Here is a 19808-nt window from a genome sequence, read left to right as displayed (position 1 = left end):
CCCCAGGGAACCTTCTTGCTATAAACAAAATTCTATTAGTCCAACTTTTATGATGCTTTAATTGCATCTCTTGTAGCCACAAAGCCTGGCTGCCTTGCAAATCAGGATTTTATAAAACATTACTGCAGCAGTCATACACACACTAACCCAGGCCTTGAGCCCTTACTGCACCAAATACATAGAATACAGTGGGCGGAATTCTCCGTTTGGAAGACTGTGTTGACGCCGGGACTGATTTACGTTCCAGTTGGGCACGCTATTCAGGGAGCAATTCAGGACATGCTAATGAGCCAGCACTCTTCTGGCCCGAATTCCGAGCAATTCCCAGCACAGCGGGTGTTCTAACGGCTGGGGCTCGAGTTAGTACTAAAGAGCCAGGTAGGTGGAGATGTTTTTTATTAAATGAATTCAAAGTGCCCAATTATTTTTTCCCCATTAAAGGGCAATTTAGCATGGTCAATCCACCTATCCTCCACATATTTGGGTTGGAGGGGTGAGACCCATGCAGATACGGGGAGAAAGTGCAAATTCCACACGAAATCGAACCTGGGTCCTTGGCACGGTGAGGCAGCAGTGCTAACCACTGCGTCACCGTGCAACCGATTGCTGGAGCTGTTTTTAAGCACTCCACTTACCACACACTCACTGCAGCCACTAAGATGGCTGAAAGAAGACCTGCCCCCCCCCCCCCAACCCCCGAGGTCGGAATCCATGGTGGACCCACAGTTCAATGCCAATGAGGAGCGGAGGGACACCCTCTTCCCCAGGGTGGGCCGCAGATTCAAGCCTGTCATCCTGAACACTGTCTGGGAGTTGGTGGCAGAGGCAGTCAGCTCTGCCAGTCTCCCCAGGTAGAGAGAACTGGTAATCTGGAGGGGTGAGGGGTCACTGGTGAGTCCTCTGCCCTGAGAGTGGCAGAGAACAGGGAGGGTTCCAAAGGCTGCAGTGTAGGTGTCCTCTGATTGGGGTGAGCTCTGCTGATCCCCTTCTTCCTCTGCAATGGGGCAGTGTATATGAGGAGTGGCAATATCTGGTGAGCTCTTGATTGAGCTGGGGTATGAAGGTGTCCAAAGTCGTGGCCTGGATGCGCTTCCAGATGACCAGATGCCTTCTGATCATTTAAAGGACACAGGCAGCACTCAGCAGTGTGAGAACCCAGGAACCTGAAGCACCAAGAGGATGTGTTTAATATACAGACTACAGCAATGGCGGTCTGAGCCAGGCCACCCCGATCCTGAGGGGGACACCACAAGTCCATGGACTTGGCACCAAGTCATTACCAGCTACTGTCCCTGGCCATCCCCCAGCAAGCCCGGGTTTCAACAGTTTTTCCCTGTTTTTTTAACCTCCCGGTCCTCCTCCGCAGACATGCCCCAGTTTACATTTGTCAACACTTATAGTAATTCATGCCCCCAAGACGTCCGCATGAAAGGAGCGGACTATCGCGGAAGGAGGAAGCATACTGTGTCCAACCCGATAATAACATTAAAATGCATGCAAATGCTGGTTTTGCATGCTGCAGCTGGCACGGGGCACAAACCTCGTTATCGCCACCAGCCAGGGACCGGATCATGGCGCCCAAATCTATGTCAGTTCTCCACCCGATTGCAGTTTGCGGCATCGCAAGGTGGAGAATTTCGCACAGTATATCTGAAACTCCAACATTCATCACACTTAGGACATCTTGGAGGACACCGTTGGATATTTTGAAGGTTTTCAGCCAGTTGATCCTAAATTCCTAAGACCAGCCTCTTCCCATCAGATTGGGTCTATTCCCTTCCACGACAACCAAAAGCAGATTGGTCTCCTGACCTTTGTAGGCCACTGGTGTATTGGCTATTCCAAAGATCTTCTAAATTTCCCTGGTATGAGTGGGATGTTGGCAGGTGCTCCATTGGCCTTGGTGAATGTATACACGCTGAACTGGGAGGATACGGAATTTATAAAGAGGGTTTTGGCCATCTCCGACCTGGACACACATTAGTTGATGTTGGGGGGCGACTGTAATTGTGTGCTTGGTCTCATACTAGATCGGTCGTGTCCCAAATCCCTTATGAGATCGGGGGTGGCAAAGGAGCTGCATGAGTTTATGGAGCAGATGGGGGAGGGGAGAGTGGGCCCATGGAGGTTCAGATACCGGAGGGAGAAGGAGTTTTCTTTCTTTTCGCATGAACATGGGTCTACTCCCACATTGACTTCTTTGTAGTGGGTAAGCTGTTACTCCCCAGTGTGGCGGGGGTGGAGTAGTCGGCGATTGTCATATCTGACCACGCTCCGCATTATGTGGATTTGTGTTTGGAGGAGGGCTGCTCTCAGCGACCCCCGTGGAGGTTGGATATGGTGTTGCTCACTGACAAGGGGGTGTATGAGAGGGTAGCTTTCTCCATTGGGACCTACGTGGAGTTTAATAAGAATGAGGAGGTGTCACCTTCCACATTCTGGAAGGAATTAAAGGCGGTCATCAGGGGGCAGTTAATTTCGATAAAATCTCAAAGATAAGTAGGGGAGGGCGGAGAGGCAGAGATTGGTGGAGTCTGTACTAGCGGTGGATCTCCAATTCTCTGTTGCCCCAACGGCAGAACTGTAAGCAGAGACAAAGAGGTTCGAGATGAGTCGGTGTCGATGGGGTAAGCGATGTGCCAGCTTCGTCGTGTGAGAGGGACGTTTTACGAAAATGGGGAGAAGCTGAGGCGGCAGGTGGGTTGAGGACTTGGGGGGAGGGTTGGTTTCTGATCCAGAAAAGGTCACCGGGGTATTTGAGACCTTTTACCAGGGATGAGACAAGCCTGAGCCTCCAGAGGAAGACTAGACTATGTCACAGTTTCTATATGGGTTGGTCTTCTCTGTGGTGGAGAGTGAAAGAGGGCAGGAGCTGGAGGCGTCGCTGGGCTGGAGGAAATGATGAAATGTAATGTTCTATGCAGCTGGGAAGGCACCGGTCCGCATGATTTCCCTACAGAGTTGGGACCACACCTGTTGGACATTTTAGCAACTCTGTCCCGGGGGTGTTGCCGGCCACACTGGCGCAGGCATCCATTTCCTTAATCCTGAAAAAGGATAAAGATTCCATGCAGTGTGGGTCATATTGGCACATTTCTCTGTTGAACGCTGGTGCAAAGCTGTTGGCAACTGGTTTGGAAGGGTGCCTGCCAGGGATAATTTCCGAGGATCAGACGAGATTTGTCAAGGGCCAGTAGTTGTCAGCCAACATTAGGAGACTTCTGAATATGGCGCTATCGTCCTCATTGGGGTTGAACCATGGATAATCATCTCCGTAGACACGGAGAAAGAAACGTTTGACCGGTTGGAGTGGGAGTACCTTTTTGTGGTACTGGGGCGGTTTGGCTTTGGCCTAAATTAATTTTATGGATTAGGATTTTGTACAGGGCCCCTACTCGAGCGTTCACACCAATGCATTAAGTTCAGGATACCTTTGGTTGCATCAGGGTACAAGACAGGGATGTCCACTTTCCCTGTTGCCGTTTGCTTTGGCGATCGAGCCGTTTGCTGCTCTTGGGTCGTCGACCAGTTGGAGGGCTGTAGAAAGGGGAGGTAGGGAACATAGGATGTCCCTGTACATCGACAACGTATTATTGTATATTACGAACCCTCTCGCTAATGTGGGGAAGATAATGGAAGTGCTGAGGAAGTTTGGTCCCTTCTCAGGATACAGATTGACCGTGCCAAGAATGAGGTTTTTCCAGTGAACCCTCTGGGGAAGGGAGTTGATCTGGAGAGATTACCGTTTTGACTGGCCAGGACTAGGTACCTGGGAATATGGTGGCTCATGATTGGGCCTTGTTGCACATGTTGAACCTGGCCAGTCTGGTAGAGAGGGTGAAGGTGGGCAAGAAGAGATGGGTTGCCCTCCGTTTCCCATTGGGTGGAAGGATCTAGATGGTTAAAATGAACATTCTTCCAAGATTTTTGTATGTGTTTCAACGTCTTCCAATCTTTGTGCCTCGTCATTTTTTAGTAGGATTAACAAGCTAATTTTGACCTTTGTGTGGGTGGGTAAGACCCCCAGGTTCAGACGGCATTCCTACAGAGGGATAGACAGTTGTGGGGGGTTGTTGGCATTACCTAATTCGATGAATTATTACTGGGCGGTTAACATCGAGAAAGTGCGGGGGTGGGTCGAGGACTCTGGGTCAGTTTGAGGTCGGATAGAGGAGGCTCCTTGTACAGATTTGCGTTTCAGGGCACTTTTTACTGCTCCCCTTCCATTCTCATCGGCTGGCCAATTATTCTACGAGCCCAATGTTAATAGCCACTCTGAGAATATGGAACTAATTTAGTCAGCACTTTAAACTGGAATCTATGTCGTTAATAGCGCCAATCTATGGAAACTATGGATTTATACTGGCTGGGATGGATTCGTCGTATAGGATCTGGTAGAGGGAGTAGTTGAGAGGTTTAGGGATTTGTTCGTGGAGGGTAGGTTCGCTAGCTGGTGGAGACGTTCCAGCTCCCGGGGGGAATGTGTTTAGATACAAGTGCAGAACTGTGTCCGGAAGGAACTTTCTCCATTTCCTCGGTTTCTGGCCACCTCCCTTGTGGATAAGGTGCTGTCCTTGGATGAGATGGGGGAAGGGAGGATATCAGATATTTATGGGTAGTTGATGGGGAGGGAGCAGGCTTCGCTGGAGGAAGTAAAGGGAAAATGGGAGGTAGAGTTACGTTTTGCTATTGAGGGGGTGTGGGGGTGGAGCAAGGTTCTGCGTAGGGTTAATTCTGCCTCCTCTTGTGAAAGGCTGAGTTTAATTCAGTTTAAAGGGGTACATAGAGCGCACATGACCTGGATGCAGATGAGTGGGTTGATTCTGGGGGTAGTGGATAGATACGAGCATTGTTCATGGGGGGCAGTGAACCACTCGTGTATGTTTTGATTCTGCCTTAAGTTGGTCAGATTCTGGGCTTCCTTCTTCAAACTAAGTGGAGCTGTGCACATGGGTAGCGATCTTTAGGGTGTCGGACTTGCCAGGACTGCAGGAGGGGAAGGAGGCTGCCGTCTTGGCCTTCAACTCTCTGATAACCCAGAGGCGGATTGTGCTCGGGTGGAGGGCTTTGACGCCTAAGGCGACAAAAAAAATTCAAATACACCATTAGAGGGTCAGAGAAGATGTTCTATTTGAGGTAGATGCTGTTTATTACCTTCTGGTTGTACCTTCATCTGGTTGTCGTCAGCAAATAAGGGGTTAGGTGGAGGGAGAGGGAGGATGGGGGAGGTTTTTTTGGATAAATAAGGGAAATATGGGGCTGGCTTGTGTGGGAAGTTTTATAAAATTGTACAAATCTGTTTGTCTTTTATGTATGTTGTAAAATTGAAAATTTCCTGAATAAAATTATCTTTTTAAAAAAGGCTATGGATCCTACAAACCAGCCAAGTGCGTAATATGTCACTAAACGCGGTCCCAAACTAATAGTGCTCAACAAGCTGACGGATCCTGGCTATGAAGGCTGAGACAGAGTCTTCCTGTCCCTCCATAGAATCTACATTGCAGAAAGAAGCCATTCAGCCCGTCTGGTCTGCACCAGCCCTTGGAAAGAGCTCCCACTTAAGCCTACCCCATCCCCGTAACCCAGTAACCCCACCTAACCTTTTTGGACACTAAGGGCAATTTAGCATGGCCAATCCACCTAACCTGCACATCTTTGGACTGTGAAAGGAAACCGGAGCAGCCGGAGGAAACTCACGCAGACACGGGGAGAACGTGCAGACTCCGCACAGACAGTGACCCAAGCCGGGAATCAAACCCTGGAGTTGTGAAGCAACTGTGCTACCGAACCGCCCACTGCAGAGTTAAACATATAATGTTGGAAGACAATCGAGGCCTTGGTTTGAAATGTTCTTTAATCAGTTTCACCACCTGGTCAGTGGTCTTCGTATCGGGTGCCTTCGGAACATGAGGTTCCTAATCAAACTATATTTGGTGCACAAACTGTCAGAAGTATCACCTGTTTGTTCTTGCCTGTGATCTTGTTCTTGGTGAAAGAAATAATGGACCTGTTCAATGTACTAACTCCAAACCTCAGCCTCTTGCTCAAATGGGTCTAGTTTACCAATGATAGGCATTTTCTTTTTTTTAAATAAATGTTTTATTAACGTTTTTCCAAAGAGCGTTTTCCATAACAAAAATAGAAATGCAGAAAATAAAAAATAACAATCAACATATCCCAAAGCTTACAGTGAAACTACTTACACAACAGAAAAGCTTTTCCTTTTTTAAAAACAGAACAAGGTGGGTTTTGTCTCCATGCTCAACTCACATTATATCAACAGTACCCCCACCTGAACCCCCCCCCCTCCCTCCCAGGATGCTGCTGCTGACACCTACTGCTCCCCTAGAATGTCAAGGAAAGGTTGCCACCGCCGGGAGAACCCCATCAAGGACCCTCTCAAGGTGAACTTTATTCGCTCCAGGCTGAGGAGCCCCGCCATATCGCTAACCCAGGTCTCCACACCCGGGGTTTTGAGTCCCTCCACATTAGCAAGATCCGTCTCCGGGCTACCAGGGAGGCAAAGGCCAGTACCTTGGCCTCTTTCGCTTCCTGCACTCCTGGATCCTCCCAAATATCACCACTGCTGGACTCGCCTTCACCCGAATGTCCAAAATCCTGGACATCACCCTCACAAACCCCTGCCAGAATTCTTTAAGCGCCGGGCATGCCCAAAACATATGGGAATGGTTCGCCGGACTCCCTGCACATCTCAGGCACCTGACCTCCACCCCAAAAAACGTACTCATTCTTGCCGCCGTTATATGCGCCCGATGCACCACCTTAAACTGAATTAAACTGAGCCTGGCACATGATGAGGAGGAGTTCACCCTGCCCAGGGCGTCGGCCCACAGGCCCTCATCCAGCTCCTCACCCAGCTCCTCCTCCCATTTGCCCTTCAGCTCCTCCACTGAGGCTTCCTCCACCTCCTGATATACGTCCGACACCTTCCCCTTCCCCAGCCAGATGCCTGGATCCTACGCGGGGGAAGCAACGGAAATGTCCCCACCTGTTTTCTAAGAAAGTCCCGAACCTAGAGGTACCTGAACGCATTCCCGGGGGTACATAGAACATAGAACATAGAAAATACAGCACAGAACAGGCCCTTCGGCCCACGATGTTGTGCCGAACCTTTGTCCTAGATTAATCATAGATTATCATTGAATTTACAGTGCAGAAGGAGGCCATTCGGCCCCCCGAGTCTGCACCAGCTCTTGGAAAGAGCACCCTACCCAAACTCAACACCTCCACCCAACACCAAGGGCAATTTGGACATTAAGGGCAATTTATCATTGGCCAATTCACCTAACCCGCACATCTTTGGACTGTGGGAGGAAACCGGAGCACCCGGAGGAAACCCACGCAGACACGGGGAGGACGTGCAGACTCCGCACAGACAATGACCCAAGCCGGAATCGAACCTGGGACCATGGATCTGTGAAGCAATTGTGCTATCCACAATGCTACCGTGCTGCCCTTAAGAACAAATAAATCTACACTATATCATTTTCCCGTAATCCATGTACCTATCCAACAGCTGCTTGAAGGTCCCTAATGTTTCCGACTCAACTACTTCCACAGGCAGTGCATTCCATGCCCCCACTACTCTCTGGGTAAAGAACCTACCTCTGATATTCCTCCTATATCTTCCACCTTTCACCTTAAATTTATGTCCTCTTGTAATGGTGTGTTCCACCTGGGGAAAAAGTCTCTGACTGTCTACTCTATCTATTCCCCTGATCATCTTATAAACCTCTATCAAGTCGCCCCTCATCCTTCTCCGCTCTAATGAGAAAAGGCCTAGCACCCTCAACCTTTCCTCGTAAGACCTACTCTCCATTCCAGGCAACATCCTGGTAAATCTTCTTTGCACCTTTTCCAGAGCTTCCACATCCTTCCTAAAATGAGGCGACCAGAACTGTACACAGTACTCCAAATGTGGCCTTACCAAAGTTTTGTACAGCTGCATCATCACCTCACGGCTCTTAAATTCAATCCCTCTGTTAATGAACGCGAGCACACCATAGGCCTTCTTCACAGCTCTATCCACTTGAGTGGCAACTTTCAAAGATGTATGAACATAGACCCCAAGGTCTCTCTGCTCCTCCACAATGCCAAGAACTCTACCGTTAACCATGTATTCCGCATTCATATTTGTCCTTCCAAAATGGACAACCTCACACTTTTCAGGGTTAAACTCCATCTGCCACTTCTCAGCCCAGCTCTGCATCCTATCTATGTCTCTTTGCAGCCGACAACAGCCCTCCTTACTATCCACAACTCCACCAATCTTCGTATCGTCTGCAAATTTACTGACCCACCCTTCAACTCCCTCATCCAAGTCATTAATGAAAATCACAAACAGCAGAGGACCCAGAACTGATCCCTGCGGTACACCACTGGTAACTGGGATCCAGGCTGAATATTTGCCATCCACCACCACTCTCTGACTTCTATCGGTTAGCCAGTTCGTTATCCAACTGGCCAAATTTCCCACTATCCCATGCCTCCTTACTTTGTGCAGAAGCCTACCATGGGGAACTTTATCAAATGCCTTACTAAAATCCATGTACACTACATCCACTGCTTTACCTTCATCCACATGCTTGGTCACCTCCTCAAAGAATTCAATAAGATTTGTAAGGCAAGACCTACCCCTCACAAATCCGTGCTGACTATCCCAAATCAAGCAGTGTCTTTCCAGATGCTCAGAAATCCTATCCTTCAGTACCCTTTCCATTACTTTGCCTACCACCGAAGTAAGACTAACTGGCCTGTAATTCCCAGGGTTATCCCTAGTTCCTTTTTTGAACAGGGGCACGACATTCGCCACTCTCCAATCCCCTGGTACCACCCCTGTTGACAGTGAGGACGAAAAGATAATTGCCAACGGCTCTGCAATTTCATCTCTTGCTTCCCATAGAATCCTTGGATATATCCCGTCAGGCCCGGGGCTCTTGTCTATCCTCAAGTTTTTCAAAATGCCCAACACATCTTCCTTCCTAACAAGTATTTCCTCGAGCTTACCAATCTGTTTCACACTGTCCTCTCCAACAATATCGCCCCTCTCATTTGTAAATACAGAAGAAAAGTACTCATTCAAGACCTCTCCTATCTCTTCAGACTCAATACACAATCTCCCGCTACTGTCCTTGATCGGACCTACCCTCGCTCTAGTCATTCTCATATTTCTCACATATGTGTAAAAGGCCTTGGGGTTTTCCTTGATCCTACCCGCCAAAGATTGTTCATGCCCTCTCTTAGCTCTCCTAATCCCTTTCTTCAGTTCCCTCCTGGCTATCTTGTATCCCTCCAATGCCCTGTCTGAACCTTGTTTCCTCAGCCTTACATAAGTCTCCTTTTTCCTCTTAACAAGACATTCAACCTCTCTTGTCAACCATGGTTCCCTCACTCGACCATCTCTTCCCTGCCTGACAGGGACATACATATCAAGGACACGTAGCACCTGTTCCTTGAACAAGTTCCACATTTCACTTGTGTCCTTCCCTGCCAGCCTATGTTCCCAACTTATGCACTTCAATTCTTGTCTGACAACATCGTATTTACCCTTCCCCCAATTGTAAACCTTGCCCTGTTGCACGTACCTATCCCTCTCCATTACTAAAGTGAAAGTCACAGAATTGTGGTCACTATCTCCAAAATGCTCCCCCACTAACAAATCTATCACTTGCCCTGGTTCATTACCCAGTACTAAATCTAATATTGCCCCTCCTCTGGTTGGACAATCTACATACTGTGTTAGAAAAGCTTCCTGGACACACTGCACAAACACCACCCCATCCAAACTATTTGATCTAAAGAGTTTCCACTCAATATTTGGGAAGTTAAAGTCGCCCATGACTACTACCCTATGACTTCTGCACCTTTCCAAAATCTGTTTCCCAATCTGTTCCTCCACATCTCTGCTACTATTGGGGGGCCTATAGAAAACTCCTAACAAGGTGACTGCTCCTTTCCTATTTCTGACTTCAACCCATACTACCTCAATAGGGTGATACTCCTCGAACTGCCTTTCTGCAGCATAATTAATAATGCCACCCCCCCACCTCTTTTACCACCCTCCCTAATCTTATTGAAACATCTATACCCAGGGACCTCCAACAACCATTTCTGCCCCTCTTCTATCCAAGTTTCCGTGATGGCCACCACATCGTAGTCCCAAGTACCGATCCATGCCTTAAGTTCACCCACCTTATTCCTGATGCTTCTTGCGTTGAAGTATACACACTTCAACCCATCTCCGTGCCTGCAAATACTCTCCTTTGTCAGTGTTCCCTTCCCCACTGCCTCATTACATGCTTTGGCGTCCTGAATATCGGCTACCTTAGTTGCTGGACTACAAATCCGGTTCCCATTCCCCTGCCAAATTAGTTTAAACCCTCCCGAAGAGTACTAGCAAACCTCCCTCCCAGGATATTGGTGCCCCTCTGGTTCAGATGCAACCCGTCCTGCTTGTACAGGTCCCACCTTCCCCAGAATGCGCTCCAATTATCCAAATACCTGAAGCCCTCCCTCCTACACCATTCCTGCAGCCACGTGTTCAACTGCACTCTCTCCCTATTCCTAGCCTCGCTATCACATGGCACCGGCAACAAACCAGAGATGACAACTCTGTCCTGGCTTTCAACTTCCAGCCTAACTCCCGAAACTTGTTTATTACCTCCACACCCCTTTTCCTACCTATGTCGTTGGTACCAATGTGCACCACGACTTCTGGCTGCTCCCCCTCCCCCTTAAGGATCCTGAAGACACGATCCGAGACATCCCTGGCCCTGGCACCCGGGAGGCAACATACCTTCCGGGAGTCTCGCTCGCGACCACAGAATCTCCTATCTATTCCCCTAACCATTGAATCTCCTACAACTATTGCTTTTCTATTCTCCCCCCTTCCCTTCTGAGCCCCAGAGCCAGACTCAGTGCCAGAGACCTGGCCGCTAGGGCCTTCCCCCGGTAGGTCATCCCCCCCCAACAGCATCCAAAACGGTATACTTGTTTTGAAGGGGAACGGCCACGAGGGATCCCTGCACTGTCTGCCTGTTTGTTTTTTTCCCCCTGACTGTAACCCAGCTATTCTTGTCCTGTACCTTGGGTGTGGTTACCTCCCTGTAACTCTTCTCAATCACCCCCTCTGCCTCCCGGATGATCCGAAGTTCATCCAGCTTCAGCTCCAGTTCCCTAACACGGTCTTTGAGGAGCTGAAGTTGGGTGCACTTCCCGCAGGTATAGTCAGTGGGGACACCGGTGGTATCCCTCACCACCCACATCCTACAGGAGGAGCATGTAACTGGCCTAGCCTCCATCCCCTCTTACCTTACAGAATATAGCTGCTGTGTGGACTAACTAGATCTCCGCCCTCCGACTCTGCTACACTTCTTGTAAACTCCTGGCTCTCTTCGCACTCTTTGCGGAAACGTCGGAAACAAAATGAAAGGAGCACCTTACTCCCTCCTCACCTAACTCCCTCGGTCACCAAACTCTCACTATAGCACTCAAAAAGCACCAAATTCAGCACTCCCTCGGTCACCAAACTCTCACTATAGCACTCAAAAAGCACCAAATTCAGCACTCAGTGCAAACAAAGTCTGCACTGTTGGGGATCACTTTTATACTGTGAATCTAGCCTCTGAAAAACTGGCCTAATCCAATTAACTAATTAACAAGCTCCAGCTGCAAGTGCCTAGAAGTAGAAGCCTGTTTAAAGCTGATTGAAAATTCACCTTCTTCTAAATCAAACAGCAACTTTTAAGTTAATTAACTAAATAAAAGAAAGACTAAACTTTAGATAAAAATGAAGCCTTATACTCCCTCGGTCACCAAACTCTCACTATAGCACTCAAAAAGCACCAAATTCAGCACTCAGTGGGCCGAACCTCTCCTCCAGCGCCTGCATGCTAGGGAAAGTCCCATCTATAAATAGGTCCCCCATCCTCCTAGACCTGCCCACCAGCCTTGGTATCCCCCATCCAACCTACTCGGAGCAAATTTGTGGTTATTCCGTATCGGGGTCCACACCGAGGCCCCCTCCTCTCCCCTGTGTCTCCTCCACTGCCCCCAGATCCTCAGTGCCGCCGTCAACACCGGACTAGTGGTATATCGCGCCAGCGAGAACGGCAGCGGAGCCGTAACAAGTGCCCCTAGACTGGTGCCTCTACACGACGCTGCCTCCAACCGCCCCCTCGCTGCCCCCTCCTCCATCATCCATTTACTGATCATGGCCACATTGGCCGTCCAGTAATAACCGCAGAAGTTCGGCAGAGCCAGTCCCCCCCCCCCTGCCCCGGGCTACGCTCCAAGAATACCCTTTTGACTCGTGGGGTATTATTCGCCCACACAAATCCCGTAACAATCCTATTCACCCGCTTGAAAAAGGACTTGGGGATGAAAATGGGGAGGCACTGAAACGCGAAGAGGAACCTGGAGAGAACCGTCATCTTCACAGTCTGCACCCGTCCTGCCAAGGAAAGCGGGAGCATATCCCACCTTTTAAACTCTCTCTCCATCTGCTCCACTAGCCGGGTTAAGTTGAGCCTGTGCAGGGCATCCCAGTTCCTGGCCACTTGTATCCCCAAGTACCGAAAGCTCCTCTCCACTATCCTGAGCGGGAGCTCCCTCAGTCTCTCCTCCTGGTCCCTACCGTGGACCACGAACAGCTCACTCTTCCCCACGTTCAACTTATACCCCGAGAACCTCCCAAAGTCCCCCAGGATCTGCATGACCTCCCCCATCCCCTCCCGAAATATACAACAGCAGGTCATCCGCGTAGAGGGAGACCCGGTGCTCCTCCCTTCCGCGCACCAGTCCCCTCCAATCCCCCGAAGTCCTGAGCGCAATGGCCAACGGCTCGATTGCCAGGGCAAACAGCAACAGGGACAGGGGACACCCCTGTCTCGTCCCCCGATGCAGCCTGAAATATTCCGACCTTAGCCGGTTTATGGACACATTACAGGCATTTTCACTCACAGTTTGAATAATTCCGACTCTTGCTGGAGCTACTCTACTTTCCCACTGCTCCTTCTTTCCGTCCTCAGTTCATGAAGGCTGTCACATGGAATCAAAACTTTTACCTTGTTGCTAATGAGGTGGCTCGAGACGTACACTGAAGGTTTTCAGTAATAAACAAAGGTGTTTATTGATGAAACATAAAGGCAGTTAAATAACAGGCACAAACACAACAGGCCTTAATACTTCAGCTCCCTGGTCCACACTGCCCTGGGTCTTGGTCCCAGGGACCCGCGCAAATTCCCTATTGGCCGGGGTTTGCACGCTCCCATGTGATTGACCTCAAGTCGACCACATGGTCCGTGGAGCCCGCCCTCTTAAAGGGACCGTGCTACCACACAATCCAAAATTAATTCTAGTCTATTTTAGAATAGATAAAGCTGCTCAATTGTATGATGAGAAGGGATAAAAGGGAATATGACAAATGGTTGAAAAGAACAACATGGATATTCTTGGACCTGATCTCACTCCAATGGCAAAACCTTCAGCCAGAGTATGGCACAAACTCCATTGTAGATTTTGCTTCACTCCCAGCAGAGTTACTCAATGCATGTTGAACTAATAAAATGCTTTGATTTAAAAGGATTAATTAGACCATATTAGTTTTGTACAAGCCATATGAGTTAAAATATTTTTATTGCCTATTTGGCAAAGATATATTTCTGTTCCTCACTTTACAGACTGAATTTTTTATTTTGTTGTGGAGGTGCAACTGGAGGTAGACAAGCCAACAATTTCCCGAGACTAGATTGCTGGCATGTTCCTGCCTCCGAGCTTTTTTGGAACAGGCTGCTTCAAGAAGGTAACCGCTTGCAAGCAGCAGATAGTCATTTCAAATTAATTAGAGGGCCTCAAAAGGCATTCTTCTGACACTAACTGAAAGTTTTCAACCCACAGGCAGGTTCTCTGCTGAGTTTGTAATCGAGCCGATGCATAGAATGGACTTCCTGGCATCATTAAAGATGACCACCTGCAATTGCCAGAGGTAAACAGCTAAAGCTGCAGGACATCCTGCGGAGAGATTCCCCCTCCTTAGTGATCTGGAAAATGTTTTTAATTTTATTCTTTGGGAAATTCTTCAGAGACCACCACCATTTTGAAGCACCTGCATGTTCCTTTACTTATATCAGCAGCTCCCACCTCTCAAGATGGGGCTGCCGATCTGTCAGTGCCTAAGGGCTTCCTATTGACCTTCCCGCCTAAGGAGCCCGTCCTGCACCTGGGCTCACAACTGACTGCCCTTTGAAAATTGAAAATTGCCCTCTGTGGTCCGTGCCAATATTTATCAGTTTCTAGCTCACATTTCCTCCTGATGACAGGATCTGTACTCTGGGAAGAAAATTCAGCCCTACATCTCAGTTCCTCTGCTAAAAAGCCATCAGCCTCATTGTAAAATATAACTGCTGCAGTAATAAATGAATGTTAAATTTATGATGCATTTCTCCTTTGGAACATGATGCGTTCATTTTTATTATCTGTACTTGTTCAAGTAACATTGTTATCATGGCAAACGTGCTTAAGTTCTTTTTTTAGTTTAGGGGCTAAGAGCCAATAGAATTGTGTGTGCTAATTTCATCATGATGATTGCACACAGATGATATGACAGTGCATTTCATTGTGATTTACTTCATCAAACAAAAGAAATGTCAAACATTTTTATAGACTGCTCCATTTTGCTTCTTCTAAACTGCGCATAAGCGTTCAAGTATATTGTTTTACACCCAATAATATTGCACTGAACTAAGCTAAAATAAAATGCAACAAGATTATCTAATACTTGATTCCTTAGAAATCAGTTTGTACTTCTATTGCACTGGCTACAGTATTACTGTAATGCACTATAATTGCTTGTAATTGAGGTAGAATTTCTGCACAGGCCTAGTTAACAGGGAACTGAGGAAAAACAGAAAACTGGAAACCAATAACCATGAAAGCTATTAACATTTTTACCCGACTGCCAACCTCCCACTTCGACTTGACAAATGTTCAATTAGTTCACTTTAGTAATTGCATTAGTGTTCCTCTGCAGAATAATGTATGAGTGGTTTGTATTCTGTGACTGAACTCTCAGTTATAACTAGAAATTCAATGTTTACTGTCTTTCTACATATGCTTTTCATTGAACTGACCTATTTATGTTTTGTAGTACTGTTACATTGGTTTACCTTTGCCCATTTTTGAGGCGATGCATCCTGCCATGATATTCAGATAAACATCATGGTGCAAACACCCATACACACTGATGGACAGATCAATGGATCAATCAATACACACGCAACATCACAGCCAATCACAAGCAAGAGCAGACACACTATAAAACGGGGAACACGACAACTTCCGATTCATTCCAGCAGGAGACAGCTCAGAGCACAGAGCTCACAGCAAGCCACTCAGACATTCGCCATGTTTTGAGTGCCTCTCCAAGATAGTGTTAGGGCTGGGTCCACAGGTTAGAGGGTAATGAACGAACCACAGCAACCAGTTTACAAATGTTAATAATTGTTAGTAATAAAACTGAGTTGTGCCTTCCGCAACCGTGTTGGTTCGTCTGTGTAGCAGAGCACCCAACACGACATAGCACCAGGATTGCAACCCAGTACCTGTGAGACCGACCTACGCATCCTCAGGAATCCGCCATCCTGCGCCATGGACACCATCAGCCCGCCGCAGCGGCTCCAAATCGCTGGAAACCTCGGCGTTACCTGGAAGTTGTTCAAACAGTGCTTCCAGGTCTTCCTAGAAGCCACAGAAAGGGAGAATGCTTCGGACACCAGGAAAATTGCCCTCCTCCTCTCCACGGCAGGGCAACACGTCATCCACATCTACAACTCCCTGGTGTTCGCGGAAGGTGTGGACAAGACGGAGTACAAGACAGTCCTTCTCAAACTCGAGCAACACTTCAGTGTCGAGGTAAATGAGAGTTTTGAGAGGTACTTCTTCCAGCAGCACCTGCAGGGTAAGGATGAGCCCTTTCAATCTTTCCTTACACACCTCCGTATCCTTGCGCAATCCTGCGGTTACGAGGCCACCTCCGATTCCATGATTCGGGACCAGATAGTTTTTGGGGTCGACTCGGGCACCCTACGCCAGTAGCTCCTCAAGATAAAAAGCCTCACCCTAGCCACTGCCATCGAAGCCTGCGTCCTCCATGAAAACGTGACCAGCCGCTACTCCCAATTCCAAGCGGCCGAATCGGCACGGCAGGGGTCCTACGCGGTCAAATCAGCAGGGCAGGGGTCCTACGAGGCCGAGCGGGTCTAGTTCATAGAGTTCCTCCCGGCCCGCGGCCCGGACGAGGGCGGCCATTTTGCGTGCTTTTCGCGGCCTCCCGCGCTTGCACGCGCCAAAAGAGACGTCGACGCAGAGGGAGGTGACGCGCAGGCGCGCTCTACGCAGGACCGAACTGCGCATGCACGATGGCGCAACGAACGCCATGACGTCACGACGTGCGGCATCTGTGGATCCGCACATTTAAAGCGGCAATGTCCAGCAAAGAACCGACAATGCCTCCACTGTGGCAAGATGGGCCACTAAGCAGCCTGCTGCCGAGCAGCTCAACCTGACAACGCTCCCCAATTCCGACAGCCTCGCAGGGACGTGCGGACCATTCAGCCTCCATACTCCGAATCATACCCGGACGATATACAGACCGGCGATACAGACGACCGGGAAGCCTTCCGCATTGCGGTCATCGACAGGAACCGGATGTCTCCAAGCAGGACCCACCAACCGATGCCAGTGAACAGTGTCAATCCAGGTGATGAATGGTGTGCCACCCTAACGGTCAACCGATCACCAATCACATTCCGTCTAGACACTGGTGCCTCCGCCAACCTGATAGCATGGTCAGCCTTCTACGCCTTGAAGGTCAGACCACCAATTCGGCCATCCCGTTGTAAGATGGTCGACTATAACGGAAACGTTATCCCGACCATGGGATCCTGCCAGCTCCAGGTGACGCACAATGTGTATAAGGCCACACTGTCCTTCGAGATTGTTGGTTCATCAAAGGACTGCCTGCTAGGTGCACAGGCGTGCAAGTTTCTCCACCTCGTTCAGCGGGTACACGCTCTGTCTCCAGAAGGCACGTCAGACTTCCCGGATGCTGAATTTAGGGCACAGCTCCACTCGCTCCTCCCCCACAACCAGGAGGCATTCGAAGGCATGGGCACACTGCCCTATAGCTACAGAATACGTCTCAAACCGGATGCCACCCCGGTCATTCACGCACCTCGTAGAGTCCCAGCACCACTCAAAGACCGCCTCAAGCAGCAGCTGCAGGATCTCCAGGACCAAGGAGTGCTATCCCGGGTCACGGAGCCCACGCCATGGGTCAGCTCCATGGTGTGCATTAAAAAGCCCTCTGGCGAACTCCGGATCTGCATCGACCCGAAAGACCTGAACAACAACATCATGAGGGAACACTACTCCATACCCAAACGGGAGGAGATCACGAGCGAAATGGCCCGGGCTAAAATTTTCACAAAACTTGATGCCTCAAAGGGTTTTTGGCAGATCCAACTGGATCAGTCCAGCCGAAAGCTGTGCACCTTCAACTCTCCTTTCGGCAGGTTCTGCTATAACAGAATGCCGTTTGGCATCATCTTGGCATCTGAGGTATTCCACAGAATCGTGGAACAGATGATGGAGGGCATCGAAGGGGTGCGCCTCTATGTTGAAGACGTCATCATCTGGTCCACCACACCACAGGAGCACATCAGTCGTCTCCAGTGTGTCTTTACACAGATACGGGAACACGGCCTGCGCCTCAACCGAGCAAAGTGCTCCTTTGGCCAAACTGAGCTAAAGTTTCTGGGGGACCATATATCCCGGTCGGGAGTGCGTCCGGATGCAGACAAAGTGAGCGCCATTACAGCCATGCCGCAGCCGGCAGACAAGAAAGCAGTGCTACGCTTTCTAGGCATGGTCAACTTCCTGGGGAAGTTCATTCCCAACCTTGCCTCCCACGCAACGGCTCTTCGCCACCTAGTTAAGAAGTCCACGGAGTTCCAGTGGTTGCCCGCACACCAGAAGGAATTGGGAGGAGCTCAAAATTGGCGTTCTTCGACACCTCTCGGGATACGAATATCTCGACTGATGCCAGCCAGTCCGGCATTGGGGCAGTATTCATGCAACGGGACGACACTGCATCATGGGCCCCGGTCGCCTATGCCTCGCAGGCCATGACCCCCACAGAACAGCGCTATGCGCAGATTGGGAAGGAGTGCCTGGGTTTGTTGACCGGAATAGATAAGTTCCACGATTACATGTATGGTCTCCCCCAGTTTACCGTGGAAACCGACCATCAACCCCTGGTCAGCATCATACATAAAGACCTGAACGAGATGACCCCTCGCCTCCAGCGCATCCTGCTCAACCTCCAGAGGTACGACTTCCAACTGGTCTACACCCCGGGTAAGGACCGCATCATTGCAGACGCCCTATCCCGAGCAGTAAGCACACCGCCCGAATCGGAGGGGTTAGTCTGTCAAGTCGAAGTGCATGTGGCCTTCACATCGGCCAATCTGCCAGCTGACGATTCAAGTCTGGCCCGTATTTGCCGGGAGACAGCGGCTGACCCCCTTCTACAACGTGTGATGCGCCACATGACGGGATGGTGGCTCAAAGGACAGTGCCCACAATTCTACAATGTCCGGGACGACTTGGCCATCATTGACGGTGTCCTCCTAAAGCTGGACCGGATTGTGATTCCACACTGCATGCACAAGCTGGTCCTCGACCAACTGCACAAAGGCCATCTCGGGGTTGAGAAGTGCAGACGGAGGGCCCGAGAAGCTGTATACTGGCCGGGCATCAGCGATGACATTGCCAACATGGTGCTCAACTGCCCCACCTGCCAAAGGTTTCAGCTGGCGCAACCCCCCGAGACGCTTCAGCCCCATGAGTTGTTGACGTCCCCCTAGGCGGAGGTGGGTGTGGACCTCTTTCATGCGCTTGGCAGGGACTACGTAATCATCATAGATTACTTTTCAAATTATCCAGAGGTCATACGCCTGCACGATTTAACATCGTCCGCTGTCATCAGGGCATGCAAAGACACCTTCGCTCGACATGGCATTCCGATTACTGTCATGTCGGACAATGGACCCTGTTTTGCAAGCCAAGAATGGTCTTCTTTTGCTGCTTCGTATGGCTTCACACACATGACGTCCAGCCCTCTGCATCCCCAGTCAAATGGCAAGGCAGAAAAGGGCGTTCATATCGTCAAGCGGCTCCTCTGCAAGGCTGCTGATGCCGGATCGGATTTCTGCTTAGCCCTGCTGGCCTATCGCTCGGCCCCACTAGCCACTGGCCTCTCACCAGCCCAGCTGTTGATGGGTCGTGCCCTCAGGACCACTGTGCCATCCATTCTTGTCCCTGCACTCGACCACATTCCAGTACTGCAAAGGATGCGACAGCAGCGTGCTCAGCAGAAGTTGGCACACAACACTCGGGCAACTGATCTTCCTGCCTTGGCGCCTGGAGACAACGTCTGCATCCACCTACCAGAGGGTGGCGGGTCGGCAACTGCCGAAGTTCTCCGATGCGTGGTTCCCCGCTCATTCCTGGTTCGCATGCCTGATGGCTCCATTCGCCGGCACAATCGCCGGGCTCTTTGCCTGCTTCCGCGCTCGCTACGTGATCATACGCCGGTGCCACGCCCTCCTGTTGTTCCTGATGTCGAATTTGTGGAGCTTCCTGCCACCATGCCCATTCCTCTGCTGCCTGTGGCCAGGCCCATTCCTCAATCGGTGGTTCCTGACCCACCCTTGAGACGGTCAACCCGA

Source organism: Scyliorhinus torazame, chromosome 11 (genome assembly GCF_047496885.1).
Source record: "Scyliorhinus torazame isolate Kashiwa2021f chromosome 11, sScyTor2.1, whole genome shotgun sequence".
NCBI lineage: Eukaryota > Metazoa > Chordata > Chondrichthyes > Carcharhiniformes > Scyliorhinidae > Scyliorhinus > Scyliorhinus torazame.
Note: the sequence above shows the minus strand (reverse complement) of the source record.